This window comes from Heloderma suspectum, chromosome 3 (assembly GCF_057233095.1).
Source record: "Heloderma suspectum isolate Gila_16-S chromosome 3, 16-S_ref, whole genome shotgun sequence".
Taxonomy (NCBI): Eukaryota; Metazoa; Chordata; class Lepidosauria; order Squamata; family Helodermatidae; genus Heloderma; species Heloderma suspectum.
In genome coordinates, this window is record NC_139460.1 from 154,899,070 (window position 1) to 154,911,209 (window position 12,140).

Genomic DNA, 12,140 nt, shown 5'->3' on the forward strand with positions numbered 1-12,140 from the left:
TCTCGTGCTTGCGTGCACACATAGACCTACACTTCCTATCATATGACTGAAAACACACGTACAATTTGTTTTGCAATTAAGATTTCTCTAATCAGGTGACATCCATATACGGGGACAGAGAGAACTACACATTACTGAACTAGGAAAGTAGTAACTGGTAAGATGGTAAAATTTGTGTTGTTTCTGATTCTCTCCTATTTCTTGCATGAGAAGTAAAGCCCTTGGCTGCATTCCAAATGAATTTGTCCATTCTGTGCCATCTCACAAAGCTGTAAAAAGGCCAATCAGTGTATGACTGGATTTTGCACCCTGTGACATTACAATTGCAACAGAAATTATGCATTGTAAAGAACTTCTCATTTAGCTTTAGACATTTAATTTAAATTTCTCTCGATCATTTTAACTTCAGAAAGCCATTTTAAATTCAGAAAGCTCCATGTACCTGTCAGTGAACTGGATCTCTTCTGATCCTCTTCATACTAGGAAATGCGGAGACAGTCAACTAGTTTGTTACATTGGGTGTGCAAACTGCTGGACTGGAAAGACGGCGCTCCTCAGCTCTGAAGATACGCTGGGATCTATTTCCAGGTTTGCAGAGAGAATTCAGTACATGCACTTGATCTGGAAGAGAAGGAGATCTGTCCTGTGTTGACTTCTGTGCAGCATAGACAGCTCTATATGTTTGTTTCTAGTTGTCTGTCCTGTCCCACCCTTAGCTGCAGAAACTGCTCACAGCCTGTCTAGTTTGGCTGTTATGAGTGTCTAAGGACTGTCAGGCAATGTTTCTTGGGGGAAAGGTAACTACGCTTCAACAATCCGTCAGGAATGATTTCTTGAGCAGGAAAGTAGGCTGGCTCTAGTTCTGTGTAGCTTCTTGATATGCAGGAAATACTAATCTTATGGTCCTCCGAATATCTGTTTATACTTTCTGAGCAATAAATTCTTTATGTACAAAGAGAAAAGAGGATTGATAGCAGAGCGGATAAAAGTCAGAGAAATACGGTCACTTGGTTCACGCACACACACCAATTATTGAATACCATCTTTTCGTAATATGGCAAACTCAGGAAGCAGTGATAGAGATGTTATCTAAGTAACCATGTACAGGAGGACAAGAGTTTTGACGCTGAAAGATATTTAGGACAGTGTTCAAATTATGGGGTGGGGGAAAGCAGGGGCCCTTAATAAACTCCAAAAGCCACTGCCCTGGCTTCCCCCAGTTTTAGCCAAATCATCCCCAGTAGTTTTTGAAAAATAGCAGCTATGGAGTATACATCAAAAAAGGTAAGGATCTCTTCTGCCTTCCCTCCTGTAATTTGAGCACTGATATTGACTGACAGGGCAATCTTACACAGCAGTGTTCTTCCTTGTAAGGCCCGAGGGATGCTGGCGACTCCCAATCATCTCAAATGCAGCTCCCCAACACGCCCCCCCATCTTTTTGCAGTAGCTGCTGACTCTCACCTGAACCTCTTTAGTTTTGCCTCATTGTTTGCTTTAGCGGTGGTCTAGCTACTCTCATCTGGTCTACCAGAGGAGGCTTCAGGAGTTGCATGTCAGGAGACCTGCCAGTCTTCAGATGTAAGGTGGTGGGAAGAGGAGAATGCAACGTGATTGGCTAACTGAAGTAGTGCACTGCGCAGGTGCTGGAAATGGAAGGGAAATTGAATTAATGAGTGAGAAAGAGGGAGATCAGTCTGGAGCTGCACTGGGAGATTTTGCAGCACAGAATAGAGCAGAATAATCTCGGTGATGAAAAAAAGATCATGTCCCAGTCCAAGGATCAAGTGAGCCTGTCGGGATTTGCCTGCCTGGTGATTTGCTGACTGACTGACCAGGCCTTGCTGGGACGATGTGGAGGAAAGATGGGTGGAGAGGCCCAAGAAGGCCTCCAGCTGGGTTCAGTGCACAGATTGCCATTTGACGGGGGGGGGGGGAGGCCCTCAAGTGGCCTCAGCAGAGGAGCCTAGAGCCAAAGTGCCTCCTTAGTCAGAAAAATGGTGAATATTTCACTGATACACAGTCTACTTCCATACAATCTCGTTGTTGTTTATTCAGTCAGTCGCTTCCGATTCTTCGTGACTTCATGGACCAGCCCACACCAGAGCTTCCTGTCGGCCGTCGCCACCCCCAGCTCCCCCAAGGTTGAGTCCGTCACCTCCAGAATATCATCCATCCATCTTGCCCCTCTTCCTTTTGCCTTCCACTTTCCCTAGCATGAGCATCTTCTCCAGGGTATCCTGTCTTCTCATAATGTGGCCAAAGTACTTCAGTTTTGCCTTTAATATCATTCCCTCAAGTGAGCAGTCTGGCTTTATTTCCTGGAGTATGGACTGGTTTGATCTTCTTGCAGTCCAAGGCACTCTCAGAATTTTCCTCCAGCACCACAGTTCAAAAACATCTATCTTCCTTCGCTCAGCCTTCCTTATGGTCCAGCTCTCGCAGCCATAGTTTACTACAGGGAATACCATTGCTTTAACTATGTGGACCTTTGTTGTCAGTGTGATGTCTCTGCTCTTCACTATTTTATCAAGATTTGTCATTGCTGTCCTCCCAAGAAGTAAACGTCTTCTGATTTCTGGGCTGCAGTCAGTGTCTGCAGTAATCTTTGCGCCTAGAAAGACAAAGTCTGTCACTGCCTCCACGTTTTCTCCCTCTATTTGCCAGTTCTCAATCAAGCTGGTTGCCATAATCTTGGTTTTTTTGAGGTTTAACTGCAACCCAGCTTTTGCACTTTCTTCTTTCACCTTCATCATCAGGTTCCTCAGCTCCTCCTCGCTTTCAGCCATCAAAGTGGTATCATCTGCATATCTGAGATTGTTAATGTTTCTTCCAGCGATTTTAACTCCAGCCTTGGCTTCATCGAGCCCAGCACATCGCATGATGTGTTCTGCGTACAGGTTGAATAGGTAGGGTGAGAGTATACAACCCTGCCGTACTCCTTTCCCAATCTTAAACCAGTCCGTTGTTCCGTGGTCTGTTCTTACCGTTGCTACTTGGTCGTTATACAGATTCCTCAGGAGGCAGACAAGATGACTTGGTATCCCCATACCACCAAGAACTTGCCACAATTTGTGATGATCCACACAGTCAAAGGCTTTAGAATAGTCAATAAAACAGAAATAGATGTTTTTCTGAAACTCCCTGGCAATCTACTCAGAATACAAATACAGATACAATCAGATACAATCTACTCAGAAGCAAATACCATTGAGTTCAATGGGCCTTACTCCCAGGTATGGGTGTAAGACTCTAATTCTACAGAAGTATTTATTGGTTGTAAAAGAAGATTTTACTGGCACTTTGTGTGGGACAGTTGCTTGATGGCAGTGATATATTCAGATCTAGAAAACCATCAAAGTCCTATTATACTAGAAAAGATCATTGATCTCAGACACTAGTTGGCAGTGTGTGTCTTTACATCTTCGCAATGCTACATGCATCTGCTCTGCAGTAGCTAAAATTTAGGGATGTACGAAACACCTGGTTTCGTCCAGGGACATCCGCGGTGGGGGGTAGGCGCTCCATCCCTCCCCCCGAAATTCTCCCATGCTGGCTCCGCTCCATGGCGATTCAGCGGAGCCGCCGGCCGGGGCTGCCTGCAGCCGGACATCCAGCTGCTGGGCTGTGCAGGGAGGCAAATGGTGGCCGCCGTAGCCGCCACCATTTCCCTGTCTTTTGCCATGATAGGCTACGTATATATTTACATAGCCTATCACAGCAAAAAACGCAAATGGCGGCGGCTATTTTGGCCGCTATTTGCATTCCTGTTTTTTTGCCGTGATAGGCTACGTAAATATTTACGTAGCCTATCATGGCGAAAGACAGGGGCACAAATGGCATAGCGGCTGCCATTTGCGTTCTCTTTTTTGCCGTGATAGGCTACGTAAATATTTACGTAGCCTATCACGGCCTCCGCAGGGACGCAAATGGCATCCCTGCATTAGCCGTGATAGGCTATGTAAGTATTTACGTAGCCTATCATGGCAATAATGAAGAAGCGAATGGCGGCCGCAGATGTGGCTGCCATTCTCAAAGCAGCGCGAACGGCACCAGGTAAGTGCTCCATTTCATGCGCCTTTCGAGGGATGGTGGGATCTTCATTCTGCCATGGATTTCGGGGGCCAGTGCATTCGGCCTCACTGAGATCCATGGCGGAATTCCCCCACATCCCTAGTAGCTATTTGGGTAAATCACAATGGTGGAATTAAACAAAATGTGCTCACTTATGCACAGTATCCATCAAAACCCTTTGTATTTTCAGTCAGCATCCCACTGGAAGTCAGGTGTGTGAAACTTTCTCTAGAGATGACAGTTGATTCAACAGTGCTTGATATTGTTTTCAACAAAGGGGGCTTTAAACATACACTCATGATGTCGAAAACTGGATATTTTTGTTGTGTTGGTTTGTAGAAATAAAAATATGTTGTGCAATTATCACTTCAGCCCAATATATTTTTACCATGTGACCTCTCCCAATCCCTCTACTTTTCTCTCTAGATTTTGGCTCTCTGTATATCCATTGGTATGTCTGTTTTTTTGTCTTCTGTGTCAGAACAGGAGTTACATGTTCCCTTCTTTGGGGTCTTTCTCTCTCCCTTTGGTACTTCCCCATCATTCCTATCATGGCCTCTTCCCTTCTAATTCTGTACCTCTCTACTTATTGCCTCATTCATGCATCTTGCTTCCCTTTTATAAACTAGAATCAGTTTATAAGCTGATTATAAACTTTGGCTTTATCCAGCAGTATCCAATACTGTGTTGTGCCCCCACTAGTTCTGTTGCACCTGCAGGACCCACTGCTGGTGCAACAGGAAGTAGTGCTTCCTACAGCACCCCCAGAAACAAGTGGATACTCTTGTTTCTAGAATGGGACAGGTCAGCAGAGTTCCCTTCTGCGAGCTCCACTGACCTGCCCCATTTCAGAAATGAGTGTTTCAACTCCTTCACCGCTTCTGGAACCGCTAGTTCCCTGTTGTGCTAATGCTTGGTCCAGCTAATGTGCAGAAAGGATTGGATTCTGCCCCGAGGGTTGGATCCAGATTTAAGAGCATGTAACTGGGCTGATGGAAGCAGATGTCCCTGACGCCTCCTCCCCATGACCCCGCTAGCCTCCTGAAAATGCTACACAGAGCGTTGGGGCATCCTGCTGAATGGGTGAGCTGTGGTGCAGGGGGAGAAGGGGAATCCCCCAAAATGGGGCAGAGACACCTTCAGCGAGGGGCACACCTTTCTGTTCATGGAAGGGAGATCCTGGATCCAACCAATGACATTTCCAGGCTCCATTCTCATGCACAATTGTCTTGGAAGGTATGTTTGGTCATGAGTAAAGGGAACTTTCAGAATGGGTCTAATGTAGGCAAAACATTATTAAGACTAATTATTGCTATTTTATAGTCATGTATAAATATAATGAGTCAGGCTGTACATAATTCAGTGGGCCAATTTGCACAATTGCTGCAGCACACTGTGGCATATGGCGCATGCCGGTGGACATTTTGAATATCCAAGCCATGGCGGTTGGTCGCCATATCTTATAATGTTGTCCAAACCCAGTGAGGGTGGGTTGTTGTTGTGATATACAAACCACCCACAACCTTAAGACAGCCCATGGGTGTATGACTCAGTTTTATCTACTAACTTAGCTGTACATTTAAATGTATCTTTGACATATCCCATAGGTTCAGTGTGCCTTAGAATAATTTATAAAACAATTCACACCTGCAAACTCTTAGCTAAGATGCCCATATATCTAACAGAACAAAACCATAGTCCATTGCTTCCAGAACCTGCCCAAGCTTGGGATTTTACAGAAATCAAGGGGAGAAAGTTCCAAAGCTGCACAGCAGCCATTAAGAACATTTATCTACCTGTGCTCTCTGCTTATACCTGCAGTGTCTGCATTCCTAAATACTACACAGACACCTGTAAACCTAATTGTGAGATTTTATTAGTGGTTTGTTTGTTTTGTTTTGTTTTGGATGTCTGTGTCATATGATGGTATTTTTAACCAGAGTTAGCTCCTCTGAGTGCAAGTAAAAGAAAAACAGGAAATATAGAGAGAGAGATAGGGGGTGACTGTGGATTCTTCTTGGGGGCATAGCTATGGGGGCTCTCATGATGACCTCCTGCACTTCAAAATTTACCACTACACCACTGGGGCTGTTTCTGGCCGAATGTACACTCCATGGCAGTATATAAAGACACAGATTATAGAACATAGCTCCAATGTCTACAGGTTTTCTAGAGGCCAATACTACTATGTTGAATTACTGCTTGGAGGTAATAAGAGGAAAGGGTTAACCCCTTTCCTCCCCTCCCACAATTGTTATAATTATGAGTCCATCCATCATTCCCCCAACAGCTGCTGTGTGCAAAGAATCACTTAAACTCACAGGGAAGCAAGAACACCAATGACACTGTCAGTAAGATCTCTGAATAAAACCATGAAGGACATGTCTTCTTGCTGAATTCTTCAATAATGTGGGCTTCCCAAAAATCCACTGGAAATTTCTGAATACAAACATCAGCAGAATCTCAAATTAAAGAGGTTTTTTTTCTTCCAAAGGTCGGCTTGTATGGTGTTTCCAAAACAATTTTAGATATCCTTTGCAAGGTGTCTGCCTCACATTCCTTTTCAGTTTACACAAGCTGAACACAAGACTAACAGACATACTTGAAATTTCCCCCCCCCAGACCAATTCTACATGTTTACACTTCCTGCACATCTGCACGACAACTTTTTATAACTTGCTTTAACTTTCATTAACAACGGTGGGACAATAAGCATTTGTATATGAGGCTGTTATTGCACACTCATGATTGGTCACTCACAAAAGTTTGCAGGTCCTTTATGCGAAATCATCAACCTCCAGGGTGTCTCCTGCACTTTCTGACCTTTATTCTGCTTTTTAAAATATTGGAGATAACCTGATAAGGGATGTTAATCCAATAGATGTAATGACAGAGTTGCGCTATAACCACATCGCCATCTAGTGGCTTTAAAATGAAACTTATAGAACGTGCCAAGAACTTGCCGAGAAAGACAGCTCTGAAAAAAAACACAGCCCATGACAGCCCATTTAAGGAGCCTATCTTAATCCCACAGAGAATCTGGAAGCAGAAGCCCCAATAAGTTGCGGGATAAAAGGCCTGCTGTGGTGAAGCCCAAAATCTTCCCCCAGTGCACCTTTAATTACAGAATTTATTTCTTTATGTGCAGGATTTCGACTTTGCCTTTTAGCCAAAAAGACCTGCATAAGTCTTACACATAAGTAGACCTATAACATAGTTTTTCTATGACTGATTCTTGCTTTCTTGTCAACTGATTCTTGCTTTCAGAATGCTTTTTTATAACATGTTGGGGTAAAAAACAAAACAAAACTACAAAAACTGATCCAGGGAAGCAGATTAGCGTGCCCATACAGAGTTTTCTTTCTGAAAACCAAAAGGCGCCTGGGACATAAAATACCCCAAGAAATCTATTGATTTTTGCCATGAATGATTTCCAGCTGATGGAAAACATTAGGATTAAAAAGAAATGTCCCCTGGAGTTTTTCAAACAAAAACTGAACCAGGGAAGCAGGCTTAAAAGCCATTCTTTAGACACCACATACATGGATTTGTTTGGGGACATTTTACTACCCTTAGATAAATTGTTTGTGTACAGTTTTTTGTTCCTGTTGGTAAGGACAGCTTTGGTTAAATTGGTAACAAATTAGTAGGTTTTACCACTGTCTAACCCCCTTCTCTTTGCAAATATATGAACACAAATTTCAGATTGATAACATTCTCTTGGTACAATTTATTAAAAAAACAAAAAGATATGTAGTATAAAATGTTACTGCTCTACGGATTCATAGAAAAATACCCTGAGAAGTGGCTTTAGAAAATACGGAATACCCTCTACCCAAATATGGCCAACCAAGGGACACCATTTTCCTGATTTAACATAACCAGAACTTTTAAATTCTTTGAGATTTTATAGACATGCCATATATAAAAATGCATGCCTTGCCACATATATCTAACAAATCTACACTGGAAAAATACAAGAAAAACTCTGCCCCCACCCACTTTTCAAAAAATCCCTGAGGAAAAAATGGAGAAGACTTAAAAAAAAAATCTTCAGCTTCTCCTGCATTTTTTCTGGGTTTTTTTCCCCAGGCCTTCACATTTCTGGATTAAATTGTAATGCATGTATCTATAAGCCCTAAGCAAAGGGAGTACACAAATAGATATTTGGAATATGTCTTAGTTCGATATGCATTTTTTTTTCCTGCATTGGGTGTTCAAGATATTGACCTTCTTTATATGTGCCCTTGGTGATGCTAAAATCTTGCCTTTCCTTGTTTATATTGCACACTTCCTAGTAGTTTTCTTATCTTCCTTCATGCACATTCTTTTCTAGGTGGATAGTACATGACTGGCTCTGTGACACTTTAAATGTGTTTACTATTTCCTGTGCCAACACCACCCTCAATTTATTGAATCCAATGACAGAAATATTTACATTTGCAATTCTCTCTCTCTCTGCCTACGGCCGAACTTTGGCTGCATTTCTCTGGTCGGAGGCGGGTATCCCCCTGTGACAAACAGAGGCCCAGTTCTCACTGTGTGGGCTGCACTTCTTCAGACTATAATTGGGGGCCCACATGACTGAATGAGCCTCCATACCCCCCCCACACACACAAAAAGCTTTGTACATAGAAAACTAGCATTTCAGGGAGCCTTCTCCGTGATATACAGTATTCTATCTGAAGAGAGGTTTGTGTGTGTGGAGAAGCATTCAGTTATGTGTCTAGTATGCTGCCTTGCTTTACTCCCTGCACTTTCTAGCTAACCCCTTTTGAAAGGTCTTGATGCACTTCCCTTCTCATAGGGCCGGCCCTACCATTAGGTAGAGTGAAGCAGCCACCTCAGACAGTAGATACTGGAAGTCAGGGAGCAGCAGTGAGGTGCTGGACGAGAGAGCTGTTATGCACCATGCAGCATGCCCTGCATTGCCTGAGCAAACCTGCTGCCAGTCTCAGGTGCAGTGGAGGGCGCTTTTCCATTCCCAGTGTTAATGTAAGATTCAACTGCCAGTATGGCTTTGTAGACATAAGGGGGATGGGGCAGCCATCTTGTCCTTTGCCTCACACAGCAAAATACTTTGGGCCTGCCTGGCTTCTTCATATCTGGTGATGCCTGTCTGAATGTCTGACTACAAGGGATAGGTGAGAATTGTGTTTGGCTCTCCCCACCCCTTTTCTTTTCTTTTTTTGATACAGACTGATCCAAATTCACATATTTCTTCATAAACAGGAGGAAAAGAACTTGAGATAATAGAAATCAGAATGTGGGAGAAAACAAAACTGATGGATTTGTCCTCCCAGACAAAGGGCTTTGAGCGCTTAGCTCTTCAAAGTCTTGGTGTGAATCCGTGTGTTTTGAACCGTGCTTGTGGTGCCACCTCTTTTTTCTGACAGGCTTGTCTTTAAGAGCAGGGAGGGAAACGCATGTTCCTCTCCATGGTGGAATAGCCGTGCCAATTGAATTAGGCCAGGGCAGATGGGTGAGAGTTTTGTTTGGGTTGTTTTTTTTTAATAAGAAATATCTTCATAAATGGGATGGAAATAATTTGCAATTTTAAACATTCTGGTATGGTAAAAAGCAAACCTTCATCCCTCCCTACTGACAAACTCCCTTGAATGTCTGAGGCAAAGTGCAGGGTGGCTGCAGCATGGAGGGAATCCTCTCCTCTGTGCTGCTTCTGCCCTGCATTGGATAGGCGGTTGCCTCCGACTTCAGGGGAAGTTGGAGGCGCCCGTCTTTCTCTGTAGGATTGTGCCCTAAATTTGATTCAGGCAGGGGTGGGCAACTTGTGGCCCTCCAGATGTTTTGGTCTACGACTCCCATCATCCTTCATCATTGGCTATGCTGCCTAGGGCTGATGGGAGTTGTAGGCCAAAATATCTGGAAGGACACAAGTTGCGCACCCCTGAGTTAAGGGAAGAATGAGGTACAAACCATCTAATCCTAGAAATGTTCTAAACAGTAACAAATTGACAATATGAAGATAACCAGTAGCTAAAAATAATAATGATTAGTGACTTTAAAGCATTGAAACAGTGTTCTCCTGAAATGTAATCACAGACATAAACCTAGATTACAGAAGCCCAATATCACATATGATATTAATTTATGAGGATCAGTACTAGCTGGCTAATCATTGTGAGTATAAGACTTCAACACAAGGTGGTGCTGTTGGCCAGCATTGAAGACGTTTATCTCTCACTCTGCTTATCAATCTTTCTTAACATAAATTAAAATTTAAGCAAGGTTGGGTCAAGGATTTCTGGAGCAGAAGATAACGTTAGGAACTCAGGGAACTCAGGACTTTGGTGTGAAGAGGGAGTTTTGGGAGGCTGAGGGAGAACTAGGTGTTGTGAAGGCAGAAATTAGCCCAGTGAGCATAGCTACACCTAGGGATGTCAGAGAAATCTGCAATGGAATCAGATGAGTTTGGATTTCTATGAATCTGACCTGCAGATTCCACAGCAGACTGGCTTTTTGTGAGTCGCATGGATTCCGTGGACTTGTGGACCTTTTTTTTTACTTTCCAGAATTTAACGCAAATTTAGCCGTACAAAAATAAGTAATTTTTTAAAACACACTGGCCAAAAATGCACATTTCTCCCATAGGCTAAAGCATGAAAATGCACGGGGGGGGGGGGATTTGCACATTTTGATGGGATTTGTGCAATTTCGCAAGTGTGAATTTACATCAATGCAAATTTGCGCAAATTTTAGAAACTGGAAAAATCTGATTCCATCAATGAGCGGATGATGGAACAAAAGACACTTGAAAATCCACAAAATGCAGACAGAAGAGACTTTACAAAATCCGCACATCCCTAGCTACACTGCAGTCTTAAACTGGTTTTATTTTTGTTTATTTATTTGATTTATACCTCACCTTTCCATCAAGGTCATGGTGCTCAAGGCATAAGAACAGAAGAAGAGCCATGCTGGATCAGACCAAAGGTCCATCTAGTCCAGCATTCCGTTTGCACAGTGCTCACCCAGCTGTCGACCAGGAAACCACAAGCAGGACATGAGTGCAAGAGCACCCTCCTGCCCATGTTCCCCAGCAACTGGTGTACATAGGCTTACTGCCTCTGGTGCTGGAAGTAGCACAGGTAATCCTGTACAGACATTATGTATCCGTGTGTGTGTGTGTGTAGTGACTGCATATATAGGCTGGGGAGCACCATTGTACCTGCAATCTCCAGCCCTTCTGCTTACGTGCATTCAGCAAAATGTTGTCTCAGAGCTTACATGTGTGCAACTGTACATGTGTAGCCTCTGTCTGTGCAATCCTGGCACATGAGACATGTATATTTGTTTGATTATCAGTTTAACTGCCTTGGTTGCCACAACAACAACAAAATCTGGGAATCGTAGTTTGATGAGGGTGTTGAGACTTCTCTGTGAAGGATGTCCTAGTGCCTTTCCACAGAAGTGCCTAGGGGAGAGACTGACACCTGGTATACATGCAGCATTCATAGAGGGGTAGCGGGGCCGTGACCACCACTAGCTCCACCCTGATCTATATGCAATCAGTGTAATGCTGGCACTGAGCCCACAGAATGGCCATGGCACAATCAGGGCCCCCTCTCATGTGGAGGAGTTCTATACGTTGAGCAGCTTTATGTGAAGATACAGATAGAACCCTTTCATGTGTGGGTAGGGGTGTTGGCCTGTGGATTCCACAGCGGACTGGCTTTTCCCTTGTTGGGTGGATTCTGCAGACTTGTGGACTGGTCTCCTAACTTTCCTGAATTTCGTCATAGAAAAATATGCAATTTTTTTTAAAAAACAGTGAAAATGTGCATTTTCCCCATAGGCTAAAGCGTGAAAATGCGCATTTGGGGGAATTCACACATTTCTGCATGTGTGCATTTGCGCAAATTCGGAAACAAAAAGAAATATCCGATTCCGTCGATGGGCAGATGACGGAACAAAAGGTGCCTGGCAATCTGCAAAACACAGACAGAATAGATTTTATACAATCCGTACATGGGTGATGGGGGGAATGACCACTGCATGCATTCTTTCAACACATGGGGGCTATATCATCTGAACCCCCTATTGTGT